At 42.3% G+C, this 13,687-nt stretch overlaps 1 protein-coding gene across 3 annotated transcripts in view; it reads right to left on the reverse strand.

Moving 5' to 3' along the window:
• The window catches only part of MAL (mal, T cell differentiation protein), a 53,001-nt gene that overhangs the window by 21,894 nt on the left and 17,420 nt on the right, over positions 1 to 13,687 (reverse strand). The window contains exon 1 of one of the 3 annotated variants that reach the window (XM_042442874.1): positions 9,153 to 9,380. The exons of the other annotated variants lie outside the window; for them this stretch is intronic. The gene's annotated coding sequence lies outside the window, so the exon portion shown is untranslated. Of the gene's footprint in view, positions 1 to 9,152; positions 9,381 to 13,687 lie in introns of those variants that run through there. 3 annotated transcript variants of the gene reach the window in all.

The following is a 13,687-nucleotide window of genomic DNA, read 5'->3' on the forward strand; positions in this document are numbered from 1 at the left end:
GTGGCAAGAATGGAGGGGGTGATAAAGTCCTTAGTATCTTATTAAGATCACCATCTCTGGTTTGTGGGGAGTTTTTTGAGGGGGGGTTCCTAGAAACTCCATATCTTTAAATGGCAGGAGGATAAAACATGGTCCTTTCTGTGCTACAAACAGCTGCATCTCTTGCATTTGGCTGGTGCAGAATTTCATTTCAACCCATTTTTTAAAAAAAATTGCCAAACCTGTCAAGCATCTTCCTATTCAGGATAGAAATAATCTGAATTTTTAAAATATATATTGGGGGAGGGGGGTGGAGGAGAAAGTAAAAGACAGATGTTCACATCTCTTAACTGTAGCATAGCTGACTTAGCTGTACCATCATAAGGAGATACTTGTCTGGTTTGCACAGTGAGCTGCAGGGAACTTCAGGAAGAACTTCAGGGAACTTCATGTGAGAGTACTGTGTGTGAATATATAAACCTGGTTCCTGCCAATGCTTGTTGTAGCACATCCAGCTACAGGAAAATAGGTGGACATATCCCTGCTAATTCCTCCACTCCTCAACAACATGAAAACAACCATATTGGTTGGGCTGTGCTGCTTAAAAGGTGGGAATGTTGGGGAGTAGCAGCACCAGAAACTATACGCATGCATACTGCCCAATGCAAGATTTTGCCCTTCTTTCAAAATTCACAACCTTTGAGTAACAACTCAAGGAAACTTGCTTGTTTGTGTGAAAATAAGCATTGGTTCATGGCTCCTCAAGGAAGGTTAGACACAGAAGCCCCAGGCAACAGAGGTTTTAACTTTCCTTCCTGGTAAAGGCATTCACATTAAAGCAACATGGTAGCAACATAGTTTTTTGTGGGTTTTTTGGGCTAGCAACACTTTGTTAGCACTGTTAATATGTACTCAGCAGTCCATGATCTCCGTACTACCAGACACTGGAAAAATTACTTTTGGACTTTGTCTCTCCAAATCCTCCAGTTAGCATTTCTTTCAAAGAGCCTTTAAGAAATCTGTTTAGGAAGAAATGTTGGGATGTGATGCCTTTGATCAATAGTGCTCAGAACCATTCAACAAGAATCACCTTTTCTCTCAAACTGCAGTTTGCCTTCACTCACATCACACAGATTACAATACTGTATGCTTAGTTTGTGAGGTGTTGCTTGTGTCCACTTATTAAACTTGTGGAAAAGCAGCTTCAATGTCCCCTCCATTCCAGTGACACTGTAGTCGAGAAATTTTAATATATTAGGCAATAAATTTCTTAGTCATTAAGATGCTACACTGATGTAATGGATAGTCCCTGTTTATCATAAAAAATTGTGTTTTTGGCTTGAAGTTCATATCCAGTGCTGAAGCTTAGCTGCAGCCAGCACCTCTTCTTAGGCAAGACTTCACACACAAACTGGACTAGACCACTTTTCTCCAGCCACACACTGCATTTTGAAACTTCTCAGTGACTCAGTATGACAAGAATGACTATTACTGAATGCAAGGGCACCTTTCTGAATGATAGGGATATGACTGGTTTCAAAATCACAGTGGCAGGGCATGTTGCCACTCCATGTGTGAGTGCATTTTGGACTGCTGTGGTTGAGGATAGTAGGAAAGGATAGTAGAAAGAGGGGAAGACTGCCCACCAGATGGATAGACTCTATAAAGCAGGTCACAGGTATTAATTTCCAGGACCTAAGCAGAGCACTGGTGAATAGGGATCTTGGAGATGTCTCATCCATAGGGTCACCATGAGTCAGGATCAACTAGAAGGTGGTTAATAACAATGAAATATTAAGTTCCCTTTGAAATGGGTATTGTCTGCTTCATAACTTCTTCCCATAATGTAGGCATACAGCCTTCTCAGGGCATTCAGTCAATATCTGAGATATTTATCACGTGAAACATAACCAGGGGCATTCAACCTGAAACTGCATAGCAGGAGACAAACACAGGAATTTGCAATACATGGTTGGCAATGGTAACATGAGGTGGGGATTTATGTGTGTGTGTGGGGGGGGGGGGGTATTCGTGGATAAAAGAGTATTGACCACCCTCAATTTGGCAAAGTGAGAGGTTGTTGCCTTAGGCAGAGGTGCTAGACAGCAGTGAGGATTTGGAGACAGAAATATGTATACTATGCCTCATGGCCTGGGCCCTTAAACTAACCTGAGTTTCTTCCACACTAAATAGCTACTGCCACCTTGGATCCTGCGTAGGAGAAAAGGTGGGTTATAAATCAAATAACTATAACAGTTTGCTACCATTTAATTGCATCCAATGGAATCCTAGGGTTTCTTACTTGGTGAAGGGCATTATAGATTTCTGGTGGAAAAAATGTAAATTACTCACAAAGCTACAAATTCCAGGACTCTTTGAGACACAACCATGGCAATTAAAATGGTATCAAAGTCCTATAACTGCATACTATGAAAGAGACTCTGGTGCCATCATGTGTAGCTCAGGAAACCACCACCAGAGATGAAGTAATATTTAACTTCCAGTTCGGCTGGGTTTGTGTGTGGAAAACAAGAGGGCATCATTTTGTCCCTTTCTTCAGGAAACTAAAACAGAGATCCTGTTGTGGCTTTATGGTAAAAGCCATTATGCAAGTAGTCGCACTTTCTCAGAGATTATACAGGAGTGGTATCCTATTCAGGGTTGTGCAAGCCCTGTGACGTGAGCATAACCTTGCACAAGCCTAGGAATCCTCTCTAGGAGGTTCTGTAGTTTCAGTCTTTAGTGATGGGTGGGGAGTTAGATCAACAGCTGAGCAATGGGATTGTGTACAGCCATACCACCCATTCCACAATCTGTTGCACAACAGCAAGATGAAGCATTGGAGCATAACTATGCCATCATAAATTTGCACTATGCCAGTGGTAAACAGGATTTTGCTGCACATATCTTGAGCTGACCTTCTGGCAGCATGTGCTTAAACCTCTGGTTCCACCACCCTCCTCCTCTTCCAGGCCATTTTGTCACCTGTTCTCCTATCACACTAATTACCAGCCTTCTGTCTCACCACAACTGTATTAGTGTAAAGAAATGGAAACACACCAGTTCTGCAGCATTCATTATTGCTCTTCTCTATAACAGTGCAAAAGTGCTGTTTTGGTGATCTGTGGTCCCATGTGCTCTCTTCTACATGGCCGCCATAACCTTACCTGCCTATCCTATGCCCCACGTAGCATGCTTTTGGGTTTATTTTCATTTTTATTTTTAATATAATTTAGCAATTGTGGCAAAGTGATGTAATAAAAAATGAAAAGAAATAGAAAAGAAAAACAGCCTGCATGGGAATAATGAGTAGGAGGCAGGGAGGTGGGGAGAAGAGAAATATCATGCCCACTGACACCACATGACTGCCAGCATATCAGAACTGCATCAGAAGGGACATATCACACCTGAGGCCATAATGGGAAAGCAGAAATATTGGGAGCCATTGATGGGTTTTCCCATCAATGAAAAGGTGTGCCCTTCCACCACTTGAAATGTAAAGCAGCAACAAGAGATAGCTGCATTGTCATGTGACAGGTTTTGCCAAAGATTCCATTATCCAGTGTTAATTCTGATTTAAAAGCCTCATGTGAAAATCACTTTACAAGACCAGAAATAATGTTTTGCAAGCCATTTCCCTCACTAATGGTATTGAAAGACCTCCTCTCCCTTATTATTCCACAGCCAAATTCTTTAGAGATTAGATCAAAATGTTAGATCTGTTGTTGTTGTTGTTGTTTTGTACCTTCAAGTCATTTACAACTTGGTGAGCCTAAGTGGTGACCCTAAAGCAACCTCTCATGGGTTTTTCTTGGCAAAATTTATTCAGAGGAGGTTAACCATTGTCTTCTTCTGAGGCTGAGAGAGTGTAACTTGTCCAGGGTCACCTAATAAGTTTCCACAATTGAGTGGGGATTTGAACCTTGGTCTCCAGTGTCAAGCACTCACATCATTACACCAAGGATCAAAGGCCCAAGCAAAAACTAAGGATGTGGTGATTCAAACTAATCTAGCCTATCTAGATCCCATTTATCATAGTGTCAGACTCAGTGCCTACAAGCAGGGCATGAGGACAATATGATGCCATCACGCCACTACAGATACACCAAAATATACTATCTAGAATACTGTCGGTAATATGCAACTCAAGAAACAAGAGAAGATCTCTTAACAAACAATACACCAACTGAGAATTAGAGGGGGAAAGACATCCAAAAACATACAGAATCAAAAACTGTTTCTAAGACAGTAAATAACACAATGACAAACATGAAGGACACAGAACAGGAAAAGTCTATGGGCAATACAGATGAAGATAGTAACTTATAAGGCCATATACAAGCAATGGCAATTATATAAATAATGTATGGCAGTTCTCCACTGGCACATAGCTCTTGGACTATATCGTATTTTGTTTGCTCTATTCACACAAGGTTTGATTGGACTTGCAGAGGTATATGACTCCATCTTTTATTATGGAACTCCATATCTGATTTTGAACTATTTATCAATATTGAAGCTGCCCTTATTTTATATATGCACTCTTTCAAGTGCCCTACATTATTGATATAATTGTCATTGCTTGTATATGGCCTTGTAAGTTATGATCTTAATTTGTGTTGTATTGACTCTCGCCTTCTGTTATTCTGTATCCTTTATGTTTCTCACAGTAGTATTTACTGCCTTACTAACACTTTTTTGATCATCAGTTAGGAGTTCTCTCCCACCCTCAGTTTTCAATTGGTGTTTTTGTAATACATGGTTGTCAGGATTAGTGGCCATTGAAAACAATATTCTCCAGGAATACATCTGACTTCCTTTTAAAGCCACCTGGGTTAGTAGCCATCGTTTCATCTTGTAGTAACAAATTCCCCAGTTTGACTAGGCACAATCCTCTCAATAGCTCCCTTTTCTGTGTCCAAAATCTTTAACCATTCTACTTTCCCAGCTAGAGTTGTAAATCCAGAACTGTTTTGTCCTTGCATGTGAGGATAAGTATTTCCAGTAGACTTCTCTCCACTATGCAAGAAAACAAACATTCCTTGACAGTATTCTTCTCATATTCAAACTTATTGAAATGTTGCATTGGAATTATGCTGCATTAAAATATATATATATATTTTGCACACAAAAAATGTGTGCAGAAAAAAATTGCTTGTGTGGAAAAGTGTGTTTTGTGTACATATAACAGTTTTTTGTAAAGGAAACAGGTTTGGACATTACAAAAACCTATTTTCCTATACTAAATAATGTTTTCCTGGACAGAATAATTATTCTGCAGCATTTCAGGGCATTTAAATAAAGGGATTGGGGATTGCACAAGATTCTCTCTGGTCAGTTATTCTTCCTGACACAACTGGCATTGAAAGCCACCCAGTGACTAACACTCCTACATTATTAGGGTACTACTAAGAAGCTTATAAATGCAAACAGATGAATATGGACAGAAATTATCTTCAGTCTTTCCTGTTCCATGAAAACAGAATTGGAGAGGACATGATTGGCATGTGCAATGCATTGAATGTGGCCTCATGTCCCCTACACATGCTGAAATAACATTTGGACAAGTCTAATAACTAGTAAAAATTGATGTCACAACCTACATCTCTGCACACTATTCCAGGCTCAGTCACACCAGAGGTTTGCCTAAAAGCATAATGATTTAGTTTCATTTTTCAGCCCGTTTCTTAAAGATCCATCACATAGGATTTGCTTTTTTCACTACTACTGAACACCACATTGGCTCATCTATCAATCTATCCAACAAAACCCCAAACCCCTCTAACAATCAGTCTCTGACAATTTGACATATTCTGACAAAAGAGTATGTATGTGGCTAGGTACTTCTTGCCCCATATGCATCACTTTAGACTTCCTTATACTGAACTTCAGCCCGAAACAGACAGGCCAAAAAGTTCAGCTTCCAGCCACTTTGGGGACAGAGCAGGGCATGCAAATGCCACATGCCCCTGTAGCAGCTGTAAGCTGCTCTGAGGCTGCCTAAGGCATCCTTGGGCCACCAGCAGAAAGAGCAGAGGAAATCCGCTCTTTGTCAGCAGCCCATTTGAGACTGCAGCAGAGTGGACTGTCTGGTCATCAAAATCCTGCACTGATCAGGAGGCAACCAGGGCTGGAAGCTGCCAGTCTGCTTCACCCCTTCAAAGAGATCCTCTGGAACCTCTTCAGAATCCCATTTAATCTTTTCAAAAACAGATTGAATAATCTGGTATAATGAACAACCTGTTCTCCACTTCAGTGCTCAGGTCTAGGTCACTTATAAACATCCTTAAAAGCAGAATTCCCCTCTCTTTGGGAGATGTTGCTGACATCCCTCTATATTCAAGACATGCAGAACCACCACACAAGAGCAAAGGTACGAAGACAAACAGATTGCAGTGGACATCCTCTTCTCATAGAGCCCTGATGGTACAGTGGTTTAATGCCTGTACTACAATCACTCACTCACAAACCACAAGGTTGCCAGTTCAATCCCAGCCAGGGACTCAGGATCGACTCAGCCTGGCACCCTACCTTAGATCACTAAAATGAGTACCCTGCTTGTTGGGGGCAATTAGCTTACATGTTGTAAACACTTAGGGAGTGCTTAAGTCAGGGGTTGGCAACCCCCGGCCCGCAGGTCAGATGCGGCCCGCGGAGGCGGCAGGACCGGCCCCAGCCCAGTCCTGCCGCCGCCGCCGCCGCCTCCTCCACCTCCTCCTGGGCCGCACAACCGCGTGACTACGCTGCCCTCCTCCTCCTCCACCACCAACACCACACGGAGGAGGAAGAGGAGGGCCGCGCGGCCTGGGGCAGAGGAGGCAAAGGGGGAAGCCCCGCGCCTCCCTCCCCGCGCGACCCCGCGCTGCCCTCCCTGCCTCCCCGCGCAACCCTATGCCGCCCACCTCCTTCTCCTCAGCCTCCTCCTCCCAGGCCGCGTGGCGCATGGAGGAGGGGGGAGGAGAAGAAGGAAGAGGAGAAGGAAGAGGAGGAGGGGGGAGCAGAAGAAGGAGCCTTGGAGCCCGTTCGGCCGAAGGAAGGGACTGAGGAGGAGAGAGCGGGCACATGCCTCCTCCTCCCCGTGGGGCTTCGGTGGAAGCTCCGCCACCGGAGGGTGGAAGCTCCACCCCAGCACGCAGCCCCGCCCCCGGAAGCTGGAAGCTCCACCTCCCTGGCTTCGGCCCCCCAGTTGTCTGAGGGACAGCAACCCGGCCCCCGGCTCAAAAAGGTTGCCTACCCCTGGCTTAAGTGCACTGATAAGCAGTATAGATATGTACTTGCTATTACTATTGCTATTGTAATCCTGCATAAAGAACACAAGGTTCTCTTTGTGAGATCATATCCCAAAGGTGCAAGTTTTCAAAATCCTATGTAGTGTCCATGTAGCATCATGGGATGCATGGGTGGCCCAGATCATTGGCTGAGATCTTACACTGTATTGAAGAATCATAATATCCTGCAAGGAGTAGTTATGTCTCATTCCCTCTCCCTGCACACTCGACCGACTTGTTTTCTGATTTGGCAGCCTTCCCCAAGGCTATTTGATGCCCGGGAGACAATGAGGCAAAGACAAGGGACAACAGTTCCATTCCTCCACCCGGCTGTATGAAGATGATGTCATCCTCCTGGACAGATTACAGGAATGGAGCATGCTGGTTGCTTTGTTTTCTTTCGTCTTCCCACTGTCCTTCCCAGGCCACTGAATGGCCATGGGAAGGAACACTCTAGAGAGGAAGAAAGAGTGGCTGGACATGCTGAATTCCTCTATCTGCCGCAATAATGCTATTTGACACCACTTTAATTGCCATGACTCCATCTCACAGAATCCTAGCATTTGTAGTTTTGTGAGGCACTAGCACTCTTTGACAGAGAAGGCTAAAAACCCAGTAAAATTATAAATCCCAGGATTCCATAGGATGGTTCTGCAGCACTTAAAGTGGTGTCAAACTGCATTATTTCTACAGTGTAGGCCCCCCTCCAAAAAATTACATATTGTTACCACATATGGATTTTAATAAATTTTGGAGTGTGTGTGGAGTTTCTTCATGATCCCAAACTGACCTCCAGGCTGGCAGCCATAATCCTAAAAGCAGTGGGTCAGGTAGGCAGATGAGTCATACTCACAAGACCCCTGAAAAGCAACAGTTTGGAAAATCCCCACAGAAAGGTTTGGGAGTTGCTAAGGGGAAAACCATCACCTCCAAGAGTAAAATCTTTGCTTTAGGACTCACACTTGATGGCTCAGTGATTAAGTCACTGGCCATCTATTCATCTGTTTGCCTTCCTTGATTGTGTTCAGATCCAAGTGCATTGGCTTAGTCTATTCTTCACCTTGGTTTAACAAAAGTCCAGGTCTTCATACCCTTTGTCTTGGCTGAAGTTAAGCCATCTAGTTCATAGCCAGGGACTACAAGTTGTCTATATAAGCCTCAGTCTAAGCATACACCAGTGTGCTACATTCAGAATATAGTCTGGCTTCATGTCAGACCGAACTCTGATTTTAGCTCCCTCAGCCATTTCCCCCACATTTCAGCAGCCATGTCATCTCATCATCTATATCCACATCTGGTTCCTGGAGAAGCCTTCGGAAGTGAGTATCTCCCATAGATTTGCCTCTCTCAACTCTCTCCCGATTTCCCTCCTTCACTTTCATTAAGAATTGTGTGTGTGCATGAGTGTGTGTGCCCGCTTTTGCTGTGTGTTTGTTTTTCCCTTTTTAATAAATATTTGTACTTAATTGGAGCAGTCTATCTCAGCGTCATCTCTCAAGGGATTCTTGTGGACCTCTCGTAGACATCTTGGGACCCGGTCTCGACAGGGTGTTGTTAGGACCCTACCTCTCAGCAATTGAGCTAAATTCAGAATTTCCCCTAATTAGATCCTTCCTAACAATATGTAGGCATAACTCATTAACAGGATTCTAAACCTTTTGTTGCCTGAAGCAAAACAACAAATGATGCCTCACCCCACTCACTTACTGAAGTCAAAGTATCCAAAACTTGTCAAATTGTTTTGCCACATGAGGCAGAAAATCCCACAAGTCACCTTCCTCATCCCCACCAGTGCAAGGAACAACTGACAATAGGAGCTAGTTAATGGCATGTCATTCACAAGAGGCAAAATCTGCTACCTAATGGTAGAGCCAGCTCTCTGTGAACAACTATTATAATGCTTACTGTGATGCACAGAACACCCGGCTGACCAATCAGAAGGCAGCTGAAGACCAGCCAATGGGATGTGGGCTGGGACTTTTGAAAATTCTGAGCTGTTAGAGAAGAGAGACAGTTGGGATTTGACAGTTGAGGGAACAGTTGAGTCCAAGAGAGGACTGGGTTCCATGAGTTCCTGAGGGAATAGTCAGTTAGGGCTTGGAATCCTAAGAGTGGGGGTTCCAAAGATAGAGAAGGACGGTTAGGGGTAGAGTCTGAGTGGAAAAGGGCTCCCTACCATTACACTTCCAGGACTCTAGAAAAGGGAGTGGCTGGAGTGTGATATCCTGCGGGATAGTGTTAACTTTGGTGACTGTTAGGTCTAAGTTTAAGAGAGGAACTTAATAGAAGGATTGAGTGAATCTTAGTTATAAGAACTGGTGAGTTAGCTAAAGAGTTATTAAACCAATGGTAACTATAACAAAGTAGAAAGTAACAATTACATAAGATATCATATTAAAACAACACTGTTAAACCTTCTTGTAAATAAAGTTTTATTTGTTTGATCCAAGAAGGACACACCTGGACTTGAGTTAATACCACGCTACTCACAATACAAAACACGGGTGGCAGTGGTGGGATAAAAACTCCTAGATACCTACCATCATAGAAAAGGATTGTGGTTTGGGTGTGCATCACATAATTTGGTGACAGCGTTAGGGTAAAGGTTGACTATAGGGTGAAGGTTGACTAGATGGGGCCTTCACATAATTGGGTGGCACAATAGGAAAATTTTGTCACATAATTTGGTGGCAGCGATGGGATAACAAAAGTCCCAAGCGTCTGCCACAATAGAAAGGTTATTCATTACATAAATTGGTGTGCAGCGTCAGGATGCGTAAAATCCAGTGGCTGAAAATATTATGAGAAGTATGCTGGAGACAATTGGTGTTACCGGGTTCTGAGTTCGAGTTACCAGAAACCTAAGATTTGATTTGAACTTAGAAAGTAAAAAGTTCAACACTTCTAATAAGGAGGCATAAATCAGTGAGGGTAATCTCTGTGGTAATGGTCAAGGGTACTGTGTAAGAGATTACCTGGAGACTGACCAGGCTAGATAAGAGAGTTAATATCAGTCCCTGAGGTAATTTACTGAGGTAAATTGTATGGGACTGAAAAAAGGAACGTTACAGTTTTAGAGCACCTGGATTCGACAAATCCGGTGACCAGAAGTGTGTTTTTGTTATAGAGGTCTGATTGCGAATTATCAAACACCTAATATTATATGTGAACTTCGAAATAGAAAGTTCAATATTTTAAAATCTAGGTGTTGGTGTCAGTAGAATAATCTTTGAGGTAACAGCAAAGGATATTTGTAGAAGATTATTTGGAAACTGACCACGCTAGAAAGTGACTAGTCTCTGAGGTAAAAGTCCTGAAGTAATTGTAAGAGATTAGTAGGAAGGGAAAGCACACTTGAGAAACAATACTTAGAAAGTGATTCCTGAGGTAAACATCAGTGGTAAAGTAAGGAATCACTGACCTAACTATAAGGTTCAAGTGGATCTGTGTTATTAAGTAGAAATACGGTCACATTTGAGTATTTCCTGAGGTAAAAGTTTTAGGTATTTGTAGGGAAATACTTAAAACATGCCTCCTAACAAAGTCAAACCTCCAACAATGACAGAAATGGTGGAGAAAGAGGAGGTCAGAGAAGAGATGGTGGTTAGTGGTGACACGGCCATTTCTAAACCTCAAGAAAATTTCCACAAAAATGTGGAAAATCAAACTTGAAATGGCCAGATTCAAGGAAAAAGAGAAAGACATTAAAATGGCCAGGAAAGAGAATGAGAGGGCACATAACAGAAAAATACATGACATGAAAATGAAAGAACTGGAAAATGGGATGGCTCATGATAGCGAAATGCATGACATAAAGATGAAGACATGGGACTTAATGATCAATTTAGAATCTAGAGTTACTCATATTGTCAAGAATAACATTAATGGGTTCCCTCTATATGATACAAAAAAAATTCCTAAATATGTTACTGGAAGTAACCTTGATTTATATATTGCCAGTTGTGAAAAAGCTTGTGATGATATGGGGATATCAGACAAGGAGTGTGATTTGATTAGGATTAAATTAAAAGGCCTGAAACATTAAAAAAAGAATTAAAAGAAAAAGAATAAGAGAGAGACTTAATAGAACTGAAATATCAGAGAGAAATGAAAGGGGAAAAAAGGCCACATGAGAGGGAAATAAAAAGAAAAGAATATGAGGCACAGCAAAGAGAGATGGAGCTTCAGAAACAGTTGAGAGAACTGAAGCATGACAAAGATTTATTAGAAGAAAAATATGAGAAAAAGTTATCAGAAAAACTAGATAGTTTTAAATAAAAGTTTAAAAACCAGGATAAAGTTATTAATACACTTTATTTAATTCCAAGTTGAAGAGCCCTCCCCCCGACCTCCATCTTGAGGGGAGAGAAGCAGGCAGAACAGGCTAGATAAAGAGTTTAAGACCAGTCCCTGAGGTAATTGACTGAGTAAAGTGGTTAGGGGACGGAAAAAAAGGAACGTTACAGTTTTTGAGCACAGGGATCGACAATCCGTGACACAGAAGTGTGTTTTAGGGTTATAGAGGTCTTATTGCGATTATCAACACCATAATGTAGATGTGAAACTTTCTAAATAGAAAGTTCAATATTTTAAAAGCTAGGTGTTGGTGTCATAGAATATCTTGTTTGAGGTTAAAGCAAGGATAGTTTGTAGAAGATTATTTGGAACTGAACCGACGATAGAAAGTTGAACAGTCCTTCTGAAGGTAAAAGTCCTGGAAGTAAAGTGTAGATATGTAGTAGGGAAGGAAGCACACTTGAGACATGACAGTGGTTTGGCCTCAGGGTTAAATTAAATTCGTTCCGCGACACTTTCGTAAAACCCCGAAAAGCCGTCGTAAGCCGAATTGCCATGGACGCTATGGGGAAGGCCGCGTTTCCGGGCTAAAAAGCCGAAAAAAAGCTCCAAAAGTGTTTTTTCGTAGCCGAAAAACATATCGGACCCGAACAATGAATTCCTATGGGATTTTTTTCGTATCCCCGAAAGTTCGTACCTGGAGTGTCGTATCCCAGGTACCCCAAACCCGGTCTTAGAAGTGATTCCTAGAGGTAACCAGCGGTGATAAAGTTGAGAATAACTGACCTAACAGAAGGTGCAAGTGGACGGTTGTTATTAGTATAAAATACGGGTCACATTGGAGTATTCCGATGTAAAAGTTTTAGAGGTATTTGTCAGGGACAAGACTTAAAACATGCCTCCTAACCAAAGTCCAACCTCACACAATGACAGAAATGTGGAGAAAGAAGGCAGGCAGAGAAGAGATGGTGGTTAGTGGTGACCCACGGCCATTTCTAAGAACCTCAAGAAATTTCCACAAAATGGGAAAATCAAACTTGAAATGGCCAGATTCAAGGAAAAAGAGAAAGACATTAAAATGGCCAGAAAGAGAATGAGAAGGCACATACAAAATACATGATATGCAATGAAAAGAAATGAATTGGGATGTCTCAGTCGTCGAATGCATGACACGAAATGAAGACCTGGGACTATGATCATTTAGAATCGATGATTACTCTATTGTCAAGATCATTAATGGTTCCCTAATATGATACAAAAAAAATTCTAATAGTTACTGAATAACCTTGTTATTTATGTGCCAGTTGTGAAAAACTTGTGATCTATGGGGATATCGACAAGGGAGTGTGTATTGATTAGATTAAATTAAAAGGCCTGAAACATTAAAAAAAGAAGTAAAAAAGAAAAAGAATAAAGAAGAGAGACTTAATAAAAAAAAGAACTGAAATAGCAGAGAGAATAAGACAGGGGAAAAAAAGGCACGAGAGGAGGGAAATAACAAAGAAAAGAATATGAGGCAACAGCAAAGAAGATGGAGCATCGAGAAGCAAGTGAGAGAACTGAAGCTGACAAAGATTTGTATAGAAGAAAAATATGAGAAAAAGAGTTATAGAAAAGAGACTAGATATTGTAATAAAGTTTAAAAAACCAGGAATAAAGTTATTAATAACTGAGTTAATTCCAAGATTGAAGAGCCCTCACCCCGACCCATCTTGAGGGGAGAGAAGCAGGCAAGAAACAACCAGGGCCTCTGCCGCGACAGTTGAAGAGCCCTCCCGCCCCACCAACCTGCCATCGTGAGGGAGAGAGAAGCAGGCCAGAAATAACAGCCATCTGCTGCCAAGTTGAAGAGCCCTCCCAGCCCGACACATCCATCTGAGGGGGAGAAGCAGGCAAAGAAACAAAAGCCGGCCTCCTGCAGCCAGTTTGAAGAGCCCTCCACCCGACCCGTCCATCTTGAGGGGAGAGGAAAAGGCAGGCAAGAAACAACAGGCCTCTGCCTGCCAAGTTGAAGACCCGCCCCCAACCGACCATCAATCGTGAGGGAGAGAAAGGCAGCAAAACAACACGGCCCTCGGCCTGCCAAGTTGAAGAGCCCTCCCCCGACCACCACCAACTTGAGGGGGGTAAGCAGATTTTTTTTG

This window comes from Sceloporus undulatus, chromosome 1 (genome assembly GCF_019175285.1).
Source record: "Sceloporus undulatus isolate JIND9_A2432 ecotype Alabama chromosome 1, SceUnd_v1.1, whole genome shotgun sequence".
In the NCBI taxonomy this organism is placed as follows: Eukaryota; Metazoa; Chordata; class Lepidosauria; order Squamata; family Phrynosomatidae; genus Sceloporus; species Sceloporus undulatus.